This window comes from Xiphias gladius, chromosome 5, assembly GCF_016859285.1.
Source record: "Xiphias gladius isolate SHS-SW01 ecotype Sanya breed wild chromosome 5, ASM1685928v1, whole genome shotgun sequence".
Classification (NCBI taxonomy): Eukaryota; Metazoa; Chordata; class Actinopteri; order Istiophoriformes; family Xiphiidae; genus Xiphias; species Xiphias gladius.
This window is the reverse complement of record NC_053404.1, coordinates 13,172,163-13,191,743: the sequence shown is the minus strand read 5'-3', so window position 1 is coordinate 13,191,743 and position 19,581 is coordinate 13,172,163. Positions and strand designations below refer to the sequence as shown.

Below are 19,581 nucleotides of genomic sequence, written 5' to 3'. Positions count from 1 at the left end.
GCTACTCATGTAGTGTTGCCATCAACAACCTCCCTACTTTTCCACTATTTCTCTTATTTCTTTGTGCAGTGATTAAACAAGAATAAGAACAATCAATATTACCCGAATGACAGCTCAATCCCACTCTGTCTGTCAAACCATCAGGACATTAGAAAGCCTTGCAATTTGTGTGAAAGTTCTCTCAGACTAAACCCTGCCGCAACCAGAGGTGGATGTGTCTCACTCCATTCCATTCTGAAATGAATGCGTAAACATTAAATTCCAAGATCCGGGAGTAGTCTGGGCAAATTTGGGATGAGGTTAGGCATCACAAGACATGACTTGTTAGGGATAAGGATAGGTTCAGATCAAGGTAAGGGGAAACACATATTGACAGGGGCACAGGCATCACTTCCCTCACAATCTGCTCCCAAGCTTTTGAATCTAAAATTAACTGAAATGAACAGGAAGCAAATTTCGGTCTCACTGCGCCACTAGAGTCTACAGTCATGCTAGCATTTCTGTGAGGCTATACTTAAACACAGTGGTAGTCTGAGAGTAATGCTAGTGTAAGCATGCTACCATGCTGATTGTAAACATTATACCTGCTTAACATTTTCAGCGTCTTAGTTCACTTTGTTAGCATGCTAACATTTGAGCACAAAACAGTACAGCTGAGTTGATGAAAATGTTATTAGTTTAGCAGGAAAATGTTATTAATTCGGCAGGCAATGATCATAATAAAAACAAATCAAAATTTTTGACTTGATCGTGGTGCTAAATGAAAAGTTGATGGGATGGTCAAAGTTATTTCAATTTGCTACATGCACTAGGCTTTGTGATGTACCTCTGATTCCAAATAATACAGCTTGGTCATTTCTGGTCTATTTGTTTACTTCAATCTAGCTAGCTAGAGAGCTCTTGATAGGTTTAATGTTTAGGTTATTTTACTGTGAGTGTACGCAGGAAAATGTTTAAGATGGGGTAGGGTGTTCAGACCAGGTCAGCGAGGGTTGAATCTTGGTTTGGAGTGGCCAGTGATCCCAGTCCCAGAACACGCATTCAGCACACGCTAATGCGCAGGTACACAAAATGGGCCAGTCCAACTATGGATGAGAACAGAAAAAGGATTCAGCATCAGCAGGAAAGAACGCCAGGGTGCAGCAGAGAAAAATAAACTCCCTTGGCATTATCATTCATGAAACTGCCATTCAAAATTATTTACCTATTAATCGAAGGTGCTGGAATGCTGTTCCAGATCGTTCCAGCCCACTTAAACCCCTGGCTACACTGTTGAAATACAACCACGTAGTGTGTGGGAGATAATAGAGCAGCCCATTGAACCAGGCTCTCCTGAAGAGCCAGAATAGCAGATCGATGTCACAGAGGATCACGGCTACTGCTTAGTCCCTGAACTGTGTGCACTGGACATGACTGCATCAGCTGCAGAAGACCTGAAGAAGCTGAAAGTAGTAAAAGGTTCTGAGAAAGGAAAAATAGGAGTTATATGTCCAGTGAGCATTTGGGTTACAGCAGTTTCCCAGCTCTGACGCTGACATCAGATTTTAAACCAGGTAAACCTAAATTTGAAATATGCCAGCTACATTTGACATTGACCAATGTCAACATAAGTTAAATGATAAAGAATCCTGTCGTCAGCCTTAATTAAAAAAAAAAGTTTATTTGCCAACTCCATGATCAATGTATGTTTCATACAGACACATTGTTGGTAAAAAACAGCTTAATGTTACAGATATAATAAAATACAGCACGAAGTAGCTTCTTAATCAGTCTATCTGAATGTTAAGTAGTATACGAGATGACACATTCGCTTAATTGTAAGTTAACATTATTTTGGTGACAGTGTTTGATTTTATTTACTATGTTAATTTATAATTGATATGATGTGTCTATTATATATTATATATATATTATATTATATTATATTATATATGATGCAGCATAAAATTAAAATCCCTTTGTCTAATTTGCTGGTTGGGGCTTTAGGCGTCCTGCAAATTCAATGAACACTGGTGATGAGCTCTTGTAGACAGTGGGTGTAGAATGTCGTTAGCGTTGGACTGAAGTGATTGTGCAACCAGTCAATTAATCCTTTGGAGACCAAGAATGTGTAGACCAAATTTAAAGGCAATATGTATGCAGTCATTGAGACATTTCACTTAAAAAACAAAAATGTAAACCTCATGGTGGTGCTACGGGGAAAGTTAGAGAATAACCAAATTCATTAGGCTAAATCATCTGGGAAACATGAATGTCTGTACAAATATGCATGGCAGTCCACCTAATACTTGTTGAGATACAGTGTTTCTGTCTGGACCAAAGTGGTGGACAAACAGACAGACCAATATTTCCATACCTTAAAATCATTACAATAAGCATATGTTAAAGAAGTCATATGGTCTCGTGGTTAGAGCTCAATGAGCTCTTCAACTTTATTTACTGTCGAGGACACATGGCGTCATGATGTACCAAGAATGAGAGAGTTGTGTGTTTAACCAAGCTTAAGGCCTGACATCAAACCCAGGTTATGGTGCACAAAAAAAGAGGCTGAAATTACATGGGGGTATGACAATACTGATAGGCTATAAAAACATGTCATGTAATGTACCCCCCTCACCCAACACACACAAACCACCCATCCCTCCCTCCGTGTCACTCTCTGGTCTTCTCAACATTAAGCCAATTCATCACCTCTTCAGAGAAGGCCATGACACAGATCCAGTCCATCAGTCACTCTCTTTAGGATGTGGTTGCTATTCAGATGATCAAGGATTTCTGTCATATTAAACATGGAGGTGAATGATGAGGCCATCTAAACAATGACACTAGAGAGCTGCTCAAAGCAAAACAGTCCTTTATTGAAATTGGAAATTTGAAAAGCCACTGTAATATCAGAAATTAAAATATGAAAACAATGATGTAGCAATAAAGCAAGATTTGGTCTTCCACTTGAAGCCAGTTGTTTGATATGTCACTTTTCTAATGACCTCTCAAGAAAGGACCATGGATTTGCATTTTTGGTCCCTGCTCCTGTAATGAAAAAAGGTAGAGCAGAGCATATTTCACTGGGCCTGTCAAACCCACTCACGCCCCTCTGCAAAGCACTCAGGAACTTCATTCCATCGCTGCCCGTTCTCACGACTGTGCTATGAAATTGACTATGACAAAATTAGCAAACCTAGACTGTTTGGACACATTCCCAATATAGTGGGTTTCTCTTTTTTTCGAAATGCAATCAAGGCCTGGAACATCAAACATAAAGTCTCCTTGAAAGTTGTTCAGTCTCTTTGTCGCGAGTACAACTATAGATTTATGTAATCGCGAGCTTGTTAGGGAGATTTCTCGGGACCGTTGACAGTGATGTGCACTAGGGTTTGGCTGAGGTGACATCTGGGAAGCACAATTCTGCTGCACCACCACGCAAAACCAATTAGAGATCTATATTCCCAGACAGGTCTGGACTTTGTTCTATGGTACAGGGATACATGTGGTTTACTGTCTTTATTAACATGACAAGCATGTCTCATACACCATCTTCAAATGACAATCAAAGGGTCATTGTGGAAAGGGGGGTAGCAATCAGGAAAATCCTCCTCTGCCGCTCAGGACTGTGTTGACAAGTTGGGACATCAAAAAGCATTTTCCAAGTGAACTGTTTTGGGGATAAAAAAAAATGTCAAAGAAGATGTAGTAAAGGCCACAGAGAATTCTTTTAACAAGCACAAAGTAACTGAAATGACACCAGTTATCGCCAGTTACGGCTGCTGTAAAGGTAGCAGAGCAAGATGGTTAATTAGAAATGGCTCAGTTTCAGTTGGACAAGCTCTGCTCAAACACACACCACTTACTCTTCAGCATGAAATGAATCTCACTGGCTAAAGTAATTAGTTCAGTCTATTAATTAATATAATCAGCCATTATCATGTTGGCCTTCATTTTAACATATTTCATGGATATAAAGAGCCTGTAACAATGCTGTTTTCAGGGAATATTCTCTGTTTGAGTGCCAATTATTTTTAATTATAGAATAAGGCTGCTGTTATTCTGTATGTATTACCGTTAACAAATCCTAAAATGAACAATATATTATTCAGTCTTACAATACTTTCAAACTTCTCTACCCTATCTGTGGCACTCAGCACTAAGCCCATTTGTTCCTACTGAAGATGTAAATCTTAAAAAACTGCTCACAAATATATTTTCAAATGTTCCTAAAACAGCTGGGAACTGTAGTTTTCAGCAAAAATTCAAACAGGACTAAATTAATTTTTTGGGAACTATTTTCAGGTGTGGATTAATAGACATTTAGTATTCTAGTGAATATTTACAGAAGACGGACGTTGGTTGTGGGATTGCCTCAAAAGCTACAGGGTCAATGTTCATTGTAATAAATGAATGTCACCCAGCGCGACAGAGTGGCTTATTTATGTCTTTTTGATAATGTTTGGATAACAGAGGAGATCAAATGCACAAAGGACTATCAGGCTTTGGTTAGACAGACAATACTTGTTAGTAGGATCAGTTCATTATTTTAGTGTTTTCCCAGGATTTGTTGATAAGAAAATAACAATAAAAAAGCCTTATCCTTTCAGGAAAAAAATAACAGTCACAAATAAAGTTTACCGAATATGTCCTACATACACTCACAAAGTTTCAGCATTGTCCTTTATAAAACTGTGTAAAAAAATAAGACAGTGGGACACATGACCCAAACGGAGATAAAAAGCAATTATTTTGCCCAATATATGATACAAATCTGCCATAACAACAGTTTGCTTTTTAATCTCAGTTTACAATGCCAACAGTGCCATGGGGTTTGCAGGAGCCTTATACATTGGCCCTCTGCTAGCTATGATGAAATAAGGATGGGGTCTGAGGAGATGAAGGTGGAGTGTGGTAAACAAGGTGGCCCTGCTCCCCAGCTGTGAAGGTGACACAGCGATGCTACACGCAGAACAAACCCTTTTGATTAATCCCAGGATATTTACTAGCTCAGATCTAATCAAGGACCGCAGGATCACAGGCTACATCATACACGGCCCAGGAATTTACACAGCAGAGTTAACCTGTCACCTGCCACTGTCCTCTTCCTTACATCTATAAACACTGTGTGTATAATGTTACACACCACACACAAACGCCCTGAAACAGCTCCAGGGGTGATTGTTTTATTTCCGCTGAAACATTATAACCTGGAGTCAGATACTCAACACATGTCGTTTGATATAAAACCTTATGGCAGAGGGGAAAAAGAGCCATTTATCTCAAGGTGGTCGTGGTAATGGCATACAAAAACGTGAGCAGTTTTCTCACTAAGTAAACTACAGCATTGTGTACAGTAGCCTGTTCTGCCAGCCTGTAGCCGTGCGATAGTTATTTCCTCAGGAGGAGATATAAACCAAAGACTAAACAAGATTACAAGCAAGAAGGGATTAAGCAAGTACAATCTCTGATAGTTTATAATGTGACTTTTATAAGCGATTCAGCACTCAGAGAAATGTTCAGAGAGCACAGCTGGGATTTTAAGAGGGGTACAGTACATGTAATCCAGTTTAAGTGAGGATTTTACTACTATTTCTACTAGAGCTGAAACAAGTAGATGAATAATCAGCTAACTGATCAACAGAAACAACAAAACAAGCAATTTAAAGTTTTATAGGAAAAACAACTAATCTATTAATCAAGAAAATGATCGGCAAATAATGAAAATTATCATTCATTGTGGCCCCAATTTCTAAATACTGAGTGAAACTGACATTTTTGTGTTTCCGTGTGAAGTTTGAAGCAGCACAGTTCAGCTCTGTTTATAGCTATGTGTAACATAGCGATGTTAGCTAAACCTTGGCTTAGCTAACATTGAAAGTGAATTGGACATTTGATACAATCTAATTACTTAGTTAATGTGAAAGTTGCTATTATATATATATAAAAACACATGAATTACAATGTATCCTTGAGTTTACTTATCCACCTATCCTTGTAGAAGTTAAAACGCTACTTTGACCAGAGCTACTACTGATCGGACCATCTAGAAATTGACCTTGGATCAGAGCTGAGACACAAAACAACTGCATGCAGACACATGAAAATGAATTTGTCGCACTAAGATTATATAGGAACAAAAAGTTTTATTATTTAAATGCCAACTGTATCTTTAGTAATGCCTGAGCAGTAGGATTTCTGTTGTGCAATTCCTTGTGGCCAACATATGGCAATAATTGTACATGTTCCATTTGTAAGAAACCTTTGTCTAAATCTGTATGAAATGGATGAAGACATAACCTTTAGTGTTACCTTTGTGCTGTCTTCTGTTGTTAGTACTTCTATAGACGAGACAGAGACAGCGGTGGAAGTGCTGTAGCCCTGCCGTGTTGATGAAGGGGTTGGAATAAAGTGTGGCCTGCACTACTGTGTCGCCTGGAAATGTCACTCCATGGGGAGCAGAGTCGCAGTTCAAACAGGTTTAAAGAAAACACAGAAAACACTGAAACATAAAGGGGAATTCACAGACAGTGTTAATTTCTTAAAAGGACAAAATATATCATGACAACAAGAATCTATTGTATCTTTATTTTACACTTCCCTAAATGTATTAAAAGGCTTTGTCCCTCGTCCATACAAATGTGATGAAGCCCTCAGTGACAGTTTGAGACAGAACAATTTTGTTTGTGTTGAATCATTAGCGATCTGGCGTGTTTAAGCAATAGATCACTTAGCGATACTGGGCCAGATCTCTGCCACATGAGCTTTGGACAAATAGTTAGTCTATTAGATGAGAGCCTTTTTGTCAGTCTCCCCGTCTCCCAGATACTTCTTCAGAGTGACGAGTCACATTAGATGCTAGGAGGAAGAGTAATTTCTGTGTCACATCCCTTTAGCCCAACCTCACTGACAATCGCTAAGCGAGGGCGTTATCACTAAAAATTAATCACATTTGCCTTTTTAATGGCATCCCTCAACCGTCTGCCAAGAATTCACATTCATCTTTCTCCTATTGTGTTGCTCCAGCTGGCCGTGACAAAGTGATTTCAAGGAGTGTATCAATACTTACATCACCCCCTGGCCCTCTCTCTTCAGTGTTGACACTACAGCACTTGGAGCTAGGCCCAACTGGCAGAAGGCCATCCACTTTATAGAAATAGGCAGACAGAGATATGCAGTGGTGGATTTAAAGCTCAAATACATAATGTATTTACACGATGTCTTTGATTTGCTTTTACTAAATAAATTGTTAGAAAATTGTACATTTACCATATTAGGATACCTGTATGGGAAACAAGCAGGTTTGTAAGTATGTACCAGTATGGTTAAGAATGCTATTGCTGGTGGTCGATGACATTTTCACTGTATACCAACAAGAAGAAAAAACAAGGGAAACAACTTTACACATATGATATACTAGTATATATTAGATACTCCGCCATGAAGATAATTGTTAGTTGCAGCCCTTGTACAGTACACTCTCAGTTCAAACTGCAGCAAAGAGGGCAAAGTGGAAAGCCGATTCAGGACTGATATTTGCAACAACTTCATGCCAAATTTAACAAAAGAAGTTTCTGTACACAGAGTTTGGAATGTCAGATTATTAATGGTTATTATTAAAATGCAAATCCAAGACATTATTTCACTTCAATTTTTTTTAAACACAATTGTACTCAGGGCACAAATGACATGATTTATCTGCTGAGGAGACCTTGAACTTTCTCACTGAAGCCTCATTCCCTCAGTAAAAACAGGCTTTTCCTACCATCAAATATTCAGACAGACTTGTAATTCCTTGTGAGTGAGTAACCCTGTAAAGTGACTGGGAAACAAAACACTTGTGGTAAAACAATGTTCTGAAGACATTCTGTCAGATTCTTCCCTATTTTACAGATTTCATCACTGAGCTGCTGTGGCGTAAATGCTTTAAAACACTTTGACATAACATGCTGCGCCCAGAGACCCTCTGCTTCTGAATAATGAATCTACAGTATGTTCTGAACAGCTGTTCTCTTGCAAGAAGTTTTTTCAAGGCTTTTGGTCACATCTCTTAAGTTCTTTTTAAGAAACCTGCATAATGTGAGATAATTCACCTGGTTCTCGTCACAACGACTGACCAATCAGTGGTGCTCAAACAAGCAACAAACCATCGTGATTGGCCAACAAGCAAAGAAAAAGTCATGACCATCCTCCATTCTTGCTGCTCACGCTCTTCATATTTAATTCAGAGGTTGTGTATTTCTTTATGATTGCAACATCTGTTTGCTCCCAGTGCCAGGTCCCTCTGTCAGCCACCCTCTGTTCAATAATTCCTGTCCTGACCCCTAAGAGCCCCTGACATCACAGCACGGCTGCTGCTCAAACTTCACTGGGACCAGACAGGGACTGGCTCACAAACTTGCATCACCTATGTAGATCACTGGTTTTGTTGCTGTTAACATGAGCCAAGCAAACTCTTTCTGTCTTCATCTGGAAAGTGATGGGGATATGGATAGGGACCGACATGTAACAGAAGAATTAATAAGACATTGTATTATCACTTTTAAATGATAACCATGCAACTCGGGCTATTTTTTTGTAAATATATACAACACGTTTGTATTCCATGTACACGGGGTGGACAAAATAATGGTAACACCTCATGGAAATGGACTTTCAATAAAATTCTTAAAACAATCACAATTACAAACTCAACTACAATCAATTCGCAAAATCTGACAGCTAAAAGAGGTCTGGCAATTTGATGTGCAAGATTTCAATAAGACAACAGATATGTCAAGTCATCTGAGGTCAATTTGTAGGGGTATTGTTTAACAAACATTTAATATGTTAAGGAGGAAATATTGACAGAATATGCAGAAATGGTATGTAACTAATATAACTTACCTTTGGAGCAGTATTTGCAGTTGTGATTTATTTACATAGGTCCTTTAAGTCTTGAAGGATAATATTTTGCTTATTGCCAACAAATCCTAAAACCTGTCTCAATACATATGACTTTCCTATCCTGTCTGTGACTTTTTGCCCCAAGCCCACTCATTCCTACTGAGTTCATTAATCCTTAAAAATGGATCACAAATAAATAGTTTCATTTTTTAAAGATTCTATACAAATAAGAAATAAGAAAATATAGAATATCACCATTATTTTTAGTATAATTTTGGCTAAACCCTATTTACATGGTAGGACAAATTTTGTTTACAAGTTTTGTAACAAATCTGTGATTATTAATATTTGTTTAATTTGAGAAAAACAATGGCTACAGGTTCCATACCAAGTGCAGAGATATGGCAGTGCAACATTTACTACATCAGACCTATGGCTTGTCAACATTTATGACTGATCAAAGCATTCTGTCTGGTTTTCTCAGTGTGATCCTCGTTGTCAGAGACACTGAAGGTGGTGGGGTCTATAAACAGATGCTACCCACTGACCTTAGAAAACATGGTGGAGGGGCCAGATGTTCGGATAACCTCACAACCTTGGGACCAGCTGATGTGGCAGTGATGGAGATGGGTACTGGCAGAAGAAACTGATCTAGTGGCATCAAAGGTTCCCGTGTTTTCCCAATTTTTCTGTGTGTTGGTCTTTACCCCTCAAACCGGGCAATCCTGGAAGGCAGGGAAAGATGGAGGGCGGATGAAGAGAAATATATAAACACAAAAGAGAAGAGAGACAGGGAGAGAGAGGGAGCACTGGTCAGTGGTGCTTACGGTTGTCACAGATGTCGAGTTCAGCACAAAACTCTGCCAGAAGCCATCACGTCAAAGCTAAGTTAGCTGAATGAACAAGAACAACTCTAGGCCCTGCCACTTAAAATCTCGCTCAAAATTCAACAGCTGTTTCTTGAACGAATGCAGATGCAAAAATAATGATAATAATGCCTACTTACAGCTTCTGCTTCGAAGTAAACAATCTTTCTTGACTACACCCTGCACAATTAATGTCTCATTAGCTCTGCAATGCTGTAGCTCTTTTGGGGATTTAATTTTATAGGCAACAATGGTTTGGCAGGCATTATCAGAGGAAAAAAAAAAATACTAGTTTGGAAAAAAGGTCTTTTTGTGCTCTAACAGTATTGTCAGAGAGCCAATTATGCAACAACTAATGCTTTTAATCTTCAAGTAATCCATATTTTCTTTTGCTTTTCAAAGCTGCAACACAACCAACCAGTGAGTTTATATAGATGTCAGAAACAAGCAAGTCATCTTCTAATATAAATCTATTCTGTTGCAGTTGCTTCAACATCATTTCTCCTCAAATCAACCTCTGCGCTTGTCTGTTCTGGCATCTGAAATTCTTAACATTTTGACTGGGTGCATCTTGGCTCCAAGCATCTTCTCTCAGCTCAGAGAATGTCTTTGTGCCAAGGCCACAGCCTGTGGCGGTTTTCCTAGTGACAGATGAGCATGTCAGCATGATTGTGTGTGTGCATGTGTGTGTGGTGAAACAAAAGGCCTTGTAAGCTGTGAACTGTGCTATTAAGGGCAAAACTGGCAGGTTATTCCGTAACAAATCCTCCAATATATTAAGAAGAAATAGTAATATGCATACAACTCTGTAAATACTAACACAATATTAAAAACAAATGGACATACGCATGTGGGAACACAAACAAACAGAAGTAGTGTAGTGACTTCTCAAACATTGCTTTTTTTTTACTGTCTTTAGTAAACTGTATTGGCCTCACACAGATGGACTGATAACGCTGACTTGTTGTACTTACCTACTGCAAAAAACCTACTGCAAAAAACATATATATAAACATTTTGACAAAGTATTTATCCCAAGACCATTCAGAAGCAAGATAAGATATCCTTATTTGTCCTAAAAAGAATTCTCAATTAACAGAGCATAAGAAAATAACGGTGAGCTTCACCAAAAGAGAACTGCGACATGTGGATCTAAATCTGTCCATCGTGTCTCCAGGCCTGTTGGCAAAGGGCAGCTCAGCTGTAGCAGGCAAATTGTGTGAACAGTGGACTACGAACATCTCTCCACAGGCCATACCAAGGTGTCTAATCCAGGAAACGCTGTGAACACACACCCTGTGGGCTCCTGCAGTGCACTGCATAGCCTATATCTCAGAACACACTGCAACAAATCTTCCAACTCAACAAGTCAGTTTGTCTATTGTTGAGCTGTAAAAATTCTTAAAATACTTAAACAATTTTCTTATAAGGTAAGATTGTTTCTTATACAAATCAGTTTGTATGAAGACTTTTAAGGCTGAATCTGAGAACAAATGTCTTGTTAACATCGATGAGTTTGCAGTAGAATGGAGAGAAACAACTTCATAAAGAAACTGCTTGAGTGCGTAAGTACCAAAGGGAAATATATTTGAGCCCTTGAGAACGAGGCATGTAGACGTGAAATTTACAGCACAGTGAATTTTAAATGGTCTCCATCCATGCGGATCTCCCCAAAAGGATATAGCATTACTCAGATGACATAAATGTCAAGAATGATTTACTTTGGTATTTAAATAAGACCTGTTAGACGTGCTGAAATTTGGCTCTATAAGTCAACAAATCTGCAAAAGTGAAAGCAAGGGCTTACTAATGATATGATATGTTCCCATTTTTTTAATTCTCAAGGTGATTTCTGGACATCCAGTAGAGAAGTGTATGCTTGTGATATTTCTGTGGAGATTTATAAAAAAAAATAAAAAAAAATCTGCTGTGATAAATTTATAAATAATTCATTTACACTTTACAACACTTACCTTAAGAAATATTGCCAGATCGCCTAGGCATGCGTCTGCTGTCCAGCACCTGTCATTTCTGCTGTGTGTCACCCACGTCACAGGGTGTCATGAAATGACAGCTCCCAATGTCTGCAAAGATGAAGCCTTGGGAGGGAAAAAAAAACAGGACAGATCGAAATATCATACTCCCAAGTATATCAAAGTGACTCCTGTCAGCATTACATCAAAGTGGAGAAACAGGAATTGTTCATTTTTACAGCTGAGAGTTGGACTGTGGGTTTTCTGGGGAAACAGGCTTAGAAGGTGAGCGCCATATATTACGCTGGGTGACTTACAGGAAAAATGATGACAATAAAAGCACCTTGTCAACCATCGGCCATTCGGATTTAAGACAGCAGAGTCAAAATAATGCTGTGACAGGAGGGTGAAGTTGAACGGAGACTTCTGAGACAAAGATGTCTGAGTGATTATCAGAGATCTAGTTTCTTTATGTCAAGGGCAACAACAAACATGTGAACCTCATCTGACACTGAGTCCACTGTCAACAGTGTTGCCTGCATGGTGCAACACTGTGGTAATACCTGTTTCATCTTACATCCTCTGAAGAAATCTAATTCATCATTTGCTTTTTGCTTGTTTTACTGCATTTAGACAAGTAAAAACTGTACATTTGATGGATTAAATTTGAATGTCTGCTGCAAATGTGCACTGCAAATTAAACAAGTATCTTTTTTTTAATAAAATAGGTTTAAACATGGACTGATGACTATTTTTGTGGTGAAGAAAAGAACTACAGTGAGCAAAAACATGATCAGAGCATAACACAAAATAACATCGACAGTTACCATGGGGCAAGCCTTTTTACCTACGTAGTCTGGATAAACAAGTGTGTGTTTTTGCTTGTACAGGCCTACAGTGCTACAAGATAGAGAGATACGACTTGTGCAGCGATGACAAATATGAGGGGCTTAAGGCTAAAAGAATCCAAGGCAACCAAAATCTGTTTTTGTTCCAGGGCCAAAGCCTGTACTGCACTGTGGGCCACTTCTGATTTCAGCACTAGGCTGGTGTAACGCAACCAGCCATGCATTAGCATTGGCCCTCCAGTTAGAGCAGGCTCTTAGGATCCTGTCACCCGAACTTATCATATACTCTCACACACATTAACACACGCCTAGACACACACACACAAACATGAAGAAGGAGCTTGTTTGCTTCAGCAAGTAGGCAAAGACCTTTATCTATCTCATGTTCTTGTTCTCTCTGAAGCACACAAATACACTAATGCTACTCATTCACACAAGAAACATACTTTGACTCTGCTCAGACCACTGAAACCTCTCCAGAATCTTCACTGTTGAAACACACACAAACACACACACGCACACACGTGCGCGTGAGCGGGCGGTAGCTGTTAACACTGGCAGCAGGGACGTCCCTCTGCACAACATAAAAGATTGAATCTCCCTGTTAAAGGAGCCAGCCCATCTCCCTTACCACTTAGAGGGGGACCCGAGCTAGCATGCAAAGTTCAACAACTGTGAAGAAGGAACTATTAAAGAGGACACACAAAGCAGTGACCTTGACTGACAAGTGCTCTTCATTCTGGCCATAAACAGCAGTGGGGCCTGATAAGTGTTCATCGGTGCGGGGAGTAATGACCTATCCGTCAGCAGCGGTTGGGCTGTGTGAGGTAGTATAAATGGAACATACATAATGTACAGCAATAATACCAGCACGCTCACAGCCTAATGTATTATCATTATTCTTGGGGACCAGGGTTTTTTCCCCCTCCCCTAACCCTGTGTAGTGTGCCTCAGCAAGGCGGGTAAATGCCTTCGGGCCACGATAATTTCATTCTAATCTTTGTTCCATATTATAATTTTCATGGACAGAAATACACCACGAGGCAATGCCACATTTCTATCAAGGGCTAAACAGAACACAGGCCATAACTGAAGGTTTTATGTGAATGTATAACCACCCATTCTTAGTGCACCAGTCAATTTATGATAAGAATGGAGAGAGCTGTAAATTAATGTTTGATGGCCCATCTCAAACAACATCATTACGTGCTGAACTAGACCCTGATAGGGCAGTTGTATCCATACTACACACTCAGAACCTGCTCAAAGAGGATATCAAGAAATTCACCATCCAAAACATTAAAATACAAAATCAAATGTTACTCCAAAATTAAATTAAGTTTGGGAGAAAAAAAATACCCAGCATGTGAAAACCTAAGACATATTATTCAAATTAAGTGTAAATTCGAACACAGAATTTACGTTAACGTACTTTAATAAATACTGTATGAATCATTGGATAGTAGCTCACTGTGGTTGAAAGTCAATATTTACATAAAGGGGGGGTGGGAGTTACATAACAGGCAGACAGTCTCCATGCAACAGTATTTGAGTCACTTCTCTCTCCGAGAAAAAATAGCCAGCTTTTTGTTCTACATTCACTGCACTGTTTTTCCTTCACTTCAAGCTAAACTAAATGAATAGTCCAGCAGTTTGGGAAATATGCTTATTTGTTTTCTTGCAGAGAGTTAAATGAGATGATCGATACCTAGCACATATCTGTATAGTAAATAGTCAGTTTGCTTAGTCACGCTATTTTTTTTTTGGGGGGGGGCTAGTGTAGTGGCCACACTAAAATATTGCAGAATGGCTGTAAAGTACTGAATACGTTTTTCTGAGCATCACAAACACCCTGAAATTATTTTGTATAATCACAATTTGATCTATACTGTCCAAAAAAATTTGGAATGTCTAGAAGAGCTGTGAAACAGAATTATTTACTCCAGTCATACGTGCTGCAAGTGAACAGGTAAGTGGGCTCAACGGCAGAACAACTCAGTGTGCCAAAAACGTGGACGTTTTAGCTGTATGAGCCAAATGAGCAACTTTCATAGGAATGAATGAAGCACCAGTGTTCAGTTTTCTTAATACATCCATGCTTTCTAATCTTTATGCTAAGCTAAGATAACCAGATGCTGGCAATAGCTTCATATTTACTGGGCAGACATGAGCGTGGAAATGAGATTGGTTTACTTACTTAAGCTGCATGGAGCTTTTTGTAATCATAAGATAAAATAAGGTAAAAGAGTGCTATGGCGCTAAAAACCGAGTTGGTGGCCCGCCGTGACTTAATGAATGTAAGTGATAGAAGAAAACATAATATTTATTCAGGAAAATGACATCTAAGTTGGATCAGTAATGCCTTCACAATACATTATCCAATTAACATCCGTATCAGCCCTGATACCGATCCAACAGACCAAAGTGTCCCTAATCTTTAGCCTAAGCTAAAAAGCATAAATCTGCTGGTCAGGGTTCAAATTCAAGTGGTAAACTGCCCAAAGAACGTTATGCAACTCCAACAGGTGGCCCAACTTTTGTTGATAACTTACAAACCCTCTGTGTGTACAAAGGCATCATTGGAACAAATAGTGTCACTACACCCTCTGCAGGAAGCAGTACGGTATATTGCTATCAGAATGGTGAGAAAAAGGCAAGTAGCAAAGGAAGACAGACTGGCTGGTCAGGGGTTCATTCTACACTAAGATAATGACCCAAAACTTTAGAGGAAAAGAACAAGACAGGGGCTACAAATGATGGAAGACCAGCACAGTCTCCAGACTTAGAACCCATGGAGCTGGTTCGGGATGAACTGGACATTAGGTGAAAGCAAAGCAACCTGCAAGTGCGACACATTTGTGGGAACTTCAGCAACAGTGTTGGGACAAACCTTCTGAACAATGTTTCATTTCCTTTGTAGAAAGAACATCACAAGTGCGTTCAGCCGCTAAACGAGTCCAAAATTTAGATTAAATTGAGGATTTAAGATTCCATGATTAATTTTTTTTTTTTTTTTTTTTTTTTTTTTAAATCTTTGTTATTTATTTGTTCTATACTTTAGTCTCAGAGTACACTATGTAAATTTCAGTAACAACTGGGAAAATAAAGGTCTTCTAAAACTTTTGAGCGGTAGTGTATTTATAAAATCAGTTTATTTGACACTTTTTAAAGATAAGAAACCATTATCAGAAACTTGCCCCACATCTTACAAACATGAACATAAAAGAGTACACCTACAAAAAATATCACATCCCAAAATACTTCCTAGTGATGGCTAATTCAGTCTGGTCCCCTATACTGGTCGTGCTGAGAATAATCATGTAACACCATTAATTAACAGGCATTTCCGAGGCCTCCCACACAAATACTGCATTGAAGACACAGCCAGTGTCCTTATCAAAAACTCATGCTCTACAAAAACAAGGATACGCTTTGCTACTATACAACCCAACATTCCTATAACACACACTGCATATTTTAGGAATGTATTCTGGGATTTTTTAAATAAAATGCAGTAAGAATACAGAAATAGCACTCCTGCATTTCATGGAGTATTGTTAACATTAATGATTATTAAAACTAAAATTAAACGTATCCCTGCTCACTGTAATGACAGTGTAGTAGTGATAAGATTATTTTAGTGATAAGAATATTTTTGTCTAACGTGAGTGTTTTGAATATTGCGTGCAATCCTGTCTCGTCTCTTCCAGGTATCCCTACAGAGCAGAGGAAAAATGAAGGATGCCTCCAGAGATTGGAGACAGTAATCTCCCCTGTGGAGGTCAAATCTAACATGGCAGGTTAGTGTCTGTGGAAATTGACAGCCTGAAGAAATACTGCTGCCAGGCCCCTACAACGCACAGTGACAGGAAACACCTCCCAGGAAAAAGGCTGGTTACCAGGCCTTATAGAGTGAATGTCAGAGGGCGCCTGTCGTCAGAGTTGCTGCCGACTTCGTACTGACAGACTCTGTCAACCTATCTCTATTATATCGAAACCATCTCAATCATGTGAACATCAAGCTCACCCAGAAAGTATACAGTTCCAACCTGTACGCATCTTCATCAGAACCAACTGCAGTAAATCCTTATTCTTTCCAAGTCAACACCATATGGTTGACCCCAAACAGACAGCCCATAAGTGGATTTCCAAGGGAAATCATAGGAAGTAGAGCTGAAAGGATTAGGCAATGAATCGATTATTCTATTGGCAGAATGTGAATCTGCAACTATTTTTATCAATGATTAATGGATTAAGTAATTCTAAAGCAAAAAAAGTGCATGTGAAAATATTTCCCATGTTTCCTTCATCTTCTATGATAGTTAACTGAATGTCTTTAGGTTTTAGAAGGTTGATGTGACAAAACAAAACATTGTAAGATGTCAACATAGTCACTGGGATCTTGTGATGGGCATATTCTTCTACTTGCTGACATTCTGTAGCCTTAACAATTGATCACCTAAGAAAATAATCTGCAGATTAGTTGATAATGAAAGTAATCATTAGATGCAGCCCTAATGATAAGGTCTGTTTATAAACAATGAAACATTGTTTTGTGAGCATTTCATTTTTATACTGAGGTTTGCATAAATTACATTCAAGATATATATGGTGTATTGTACATTATCTTTGCAGGTCAAGCAGAGCAAACATACATGTCTAAACAAAATGTTATTGTTATGCAGCATTAAAAAATGTATGAATATATACAGCAAAAAAACCCCTACACTTAGACTTTAATCAATGTTGTTTACTGTAGTTGCACAGAAAATGTAATGCAGCACAGCAGACGACTAATTGCATGAAATATGTTATCTTACAGGCTTGTGCTGTCCGCCTTTCATAAACAAAGGCTGACAGATCATGCCCTCAACCAGTGACCCTGCTGTGAGCATATGCACTAATGCAAGGTCACACTGGAGACTGGCCACATGAGGAGAAAACAGACATCCAATTTGCCTTGTAAGCTCAACACAGATACAAACTACTGATGTAGTCATTATGCCCTACAATAAAATGTCAGTATGTTAAATAGGGCCCTTTTTTCATTAGCAGCTCTAATAAATGCCACTTCGTTAAAATAGAGGATTCCCGTCTATGTCCGGGAGAGGAGCAATAATAAAGGGATATCACTGCCAGAATCTGTTGTACACTCAATGTCAAGGAGGCTTTGTTGGCTCCCACAGTGCTGAGATGTGAGTAGAACCATAGCAACCTCTGATTTTCATAATGGCAGGTGGCCATCTTTAAACCAGAGATCTACATACAGTACTAGCCATAAACCACCGTGGCTACCACATTTACCAAGATGACTGACTACATCAGCCTCAAAACATAGCATACTCCCTTCAAATACAAACAAAATTAGTTTAATAGTAAAGAATGAGATGCCAGGGCATATAAATTAAAGCAATATAAATACACTGTATGTTGCTGTATAAAATGCTACAGCTAGGGAAGACGCATTTAGGGTTCTGACTGGTCTAATTATGAGGCTGAGTGTTTATGGCAGAGCACTATGAATGGGGTGATGGAGGTTATGGAGGGGGGAAGACAGACAGACAAACAGACCTAGAGCCTGATGCCGTTACCCCTCATCCTCTGCTTGCCCTTTGTCATGCATCCTCCTCACCTCCAGAGCTGTCACTGGCTTGTCAGAACCAATCACAAGATGCCATGCTGTCTGCCAGCCATGTACCAGTTTGGACAGGATGACATCAAATTTCTCGTGCTACGTGTCAAGGACCATATGAAAACAGATGTACTCATTACTGGGTTGCCCGTGCTTTAGATATACTACGTACTCACCTTTTTACATATCAGGGGATTAAGAGACATAACAAGGTTTAATCTTTGAGTTTAATCTTAGTTTGGAGTAGGCTAGCAATAAAATATGTAAAAATTGATTTTTTTCAAACAACTAATTCCATGTAAGTAAGAAATTTCCACTAAGAAAAACAGTGAACTAAAATCCAGTCAAAGTGTGATAAAATAGTGACATGTCAAAGTCTGGTGTTATGCATATATGAGGCCCTCTGAGATCCAGCATGACAAAAGTAACTTTATTGAATGGGACAGATCGCTGCTTGTCTGACTGACTTAATCTGTTTGATTGAGCAACGGGATGCCTTCGGCTTCACAAGTCCTTCAAAGGCTACAGATTCTGCAAGTGTGAAAAAAGAGGGAGGCAAAAAGGAAAAGAGAAAAATCCCCCCCACACCCTTTCTACTGCAAAAGACACACATACATACATACACACCAGAGAAGCTTTTGGAGCGTTTATTTATTAGCTTTAAACATCTTATTCATTGCCCTGCCACCCAAGCCCTTTCAGGTCATCAGCTGCTAACAAAGACTGCATGCCTGGAAAATCTGTCGACTGTCAGTGCCATTGATTAGGAGCAGAACTCTGGGCGGGTGATGAGGCTTCATTGAAGCCGACCGTTAAAGAGTAATAAAGGGCAGACTTTCAAGAGTTTGTCCCTGACAATAACACCGCTGCTGCAATTTTCCTCTAGACTCAACAGCATGCCGCATTACAGAGCCATACATTCATTTGCTCATGCTTCACGATCTTATTATGGTGATCCAACTTTCCACTCCACCCCCTTCTTTCTCAATGCAGTCCTAACACAAAGCAGACCTCAGCCATCATTGTGCTTGATCTGAATTTTATTTAGAGCTCCATATGCTTCTCCAGCCTATTTTCAAAGCCTGGTGTTGATGCTTGGCCTCTCTTGGCCCGTTAACCATTAAAAGAGGGGCCATTCTGTCACCACACTGCCTATTGTGGGCCTTCGAGGTTAAGAGACAAAAGTGTGAGATCATGAATAAGTGCTTGGCAGTCTATTTGAGGTTTCCATCTACACAAATGAAGCACCTGAAGCAATCCAAGCATCTATTTTGAAAGAGAAAGGGGTTACATTGTTTTTTGGAGTGGCCCCATCAAATAAAAAGGGTTATGTTTCAATATTCAAGGAATTGGCACATTGATTCTCAACATCTCTGAAAGGGAAGAAACCCACC

General features: G+C 39.1%; 1 long non-coding RNA gene across 5 annotated transcripts in view; it reads right to left on the bottom strand.

The window, feature by feature from the left end:
- Positions 1-2,837: 2,837 nt before the first annotated feature.
- LOC120789581 overlaps positions 2,838-19,581 on the bottom strand; it is a 40,908-nt gene continuing 24,164 nt past the window's right edge. The window contains exons 2-7 of one of the 5 annotated variants that reach the window (XR_005707419.1): positions 11,708-11,833; positions 9,417-9,593; positions 7,252-7,344; positions 7,052-7,128; positions 6,295-6,484; positions 2,838-3,652 (exon numbers count right to left, since the gene is read on the bottom strand). This is a non-coding gene — a long non-coding RNA (uncharacterized LOC120789581). The remainder of the gene's footprint in view (positions 3,653-6,294; positions 6,485-7,051; positions 7,129-7,251; positions 7,345-9,416; positions 9,594-11,707; positions 11,834-19,581) is intronic. The other 4 variants (XR_005707418.1, XR_005707420.1, XR_005707417.1 and 1 more) reach the window with 4 other exon arrangements.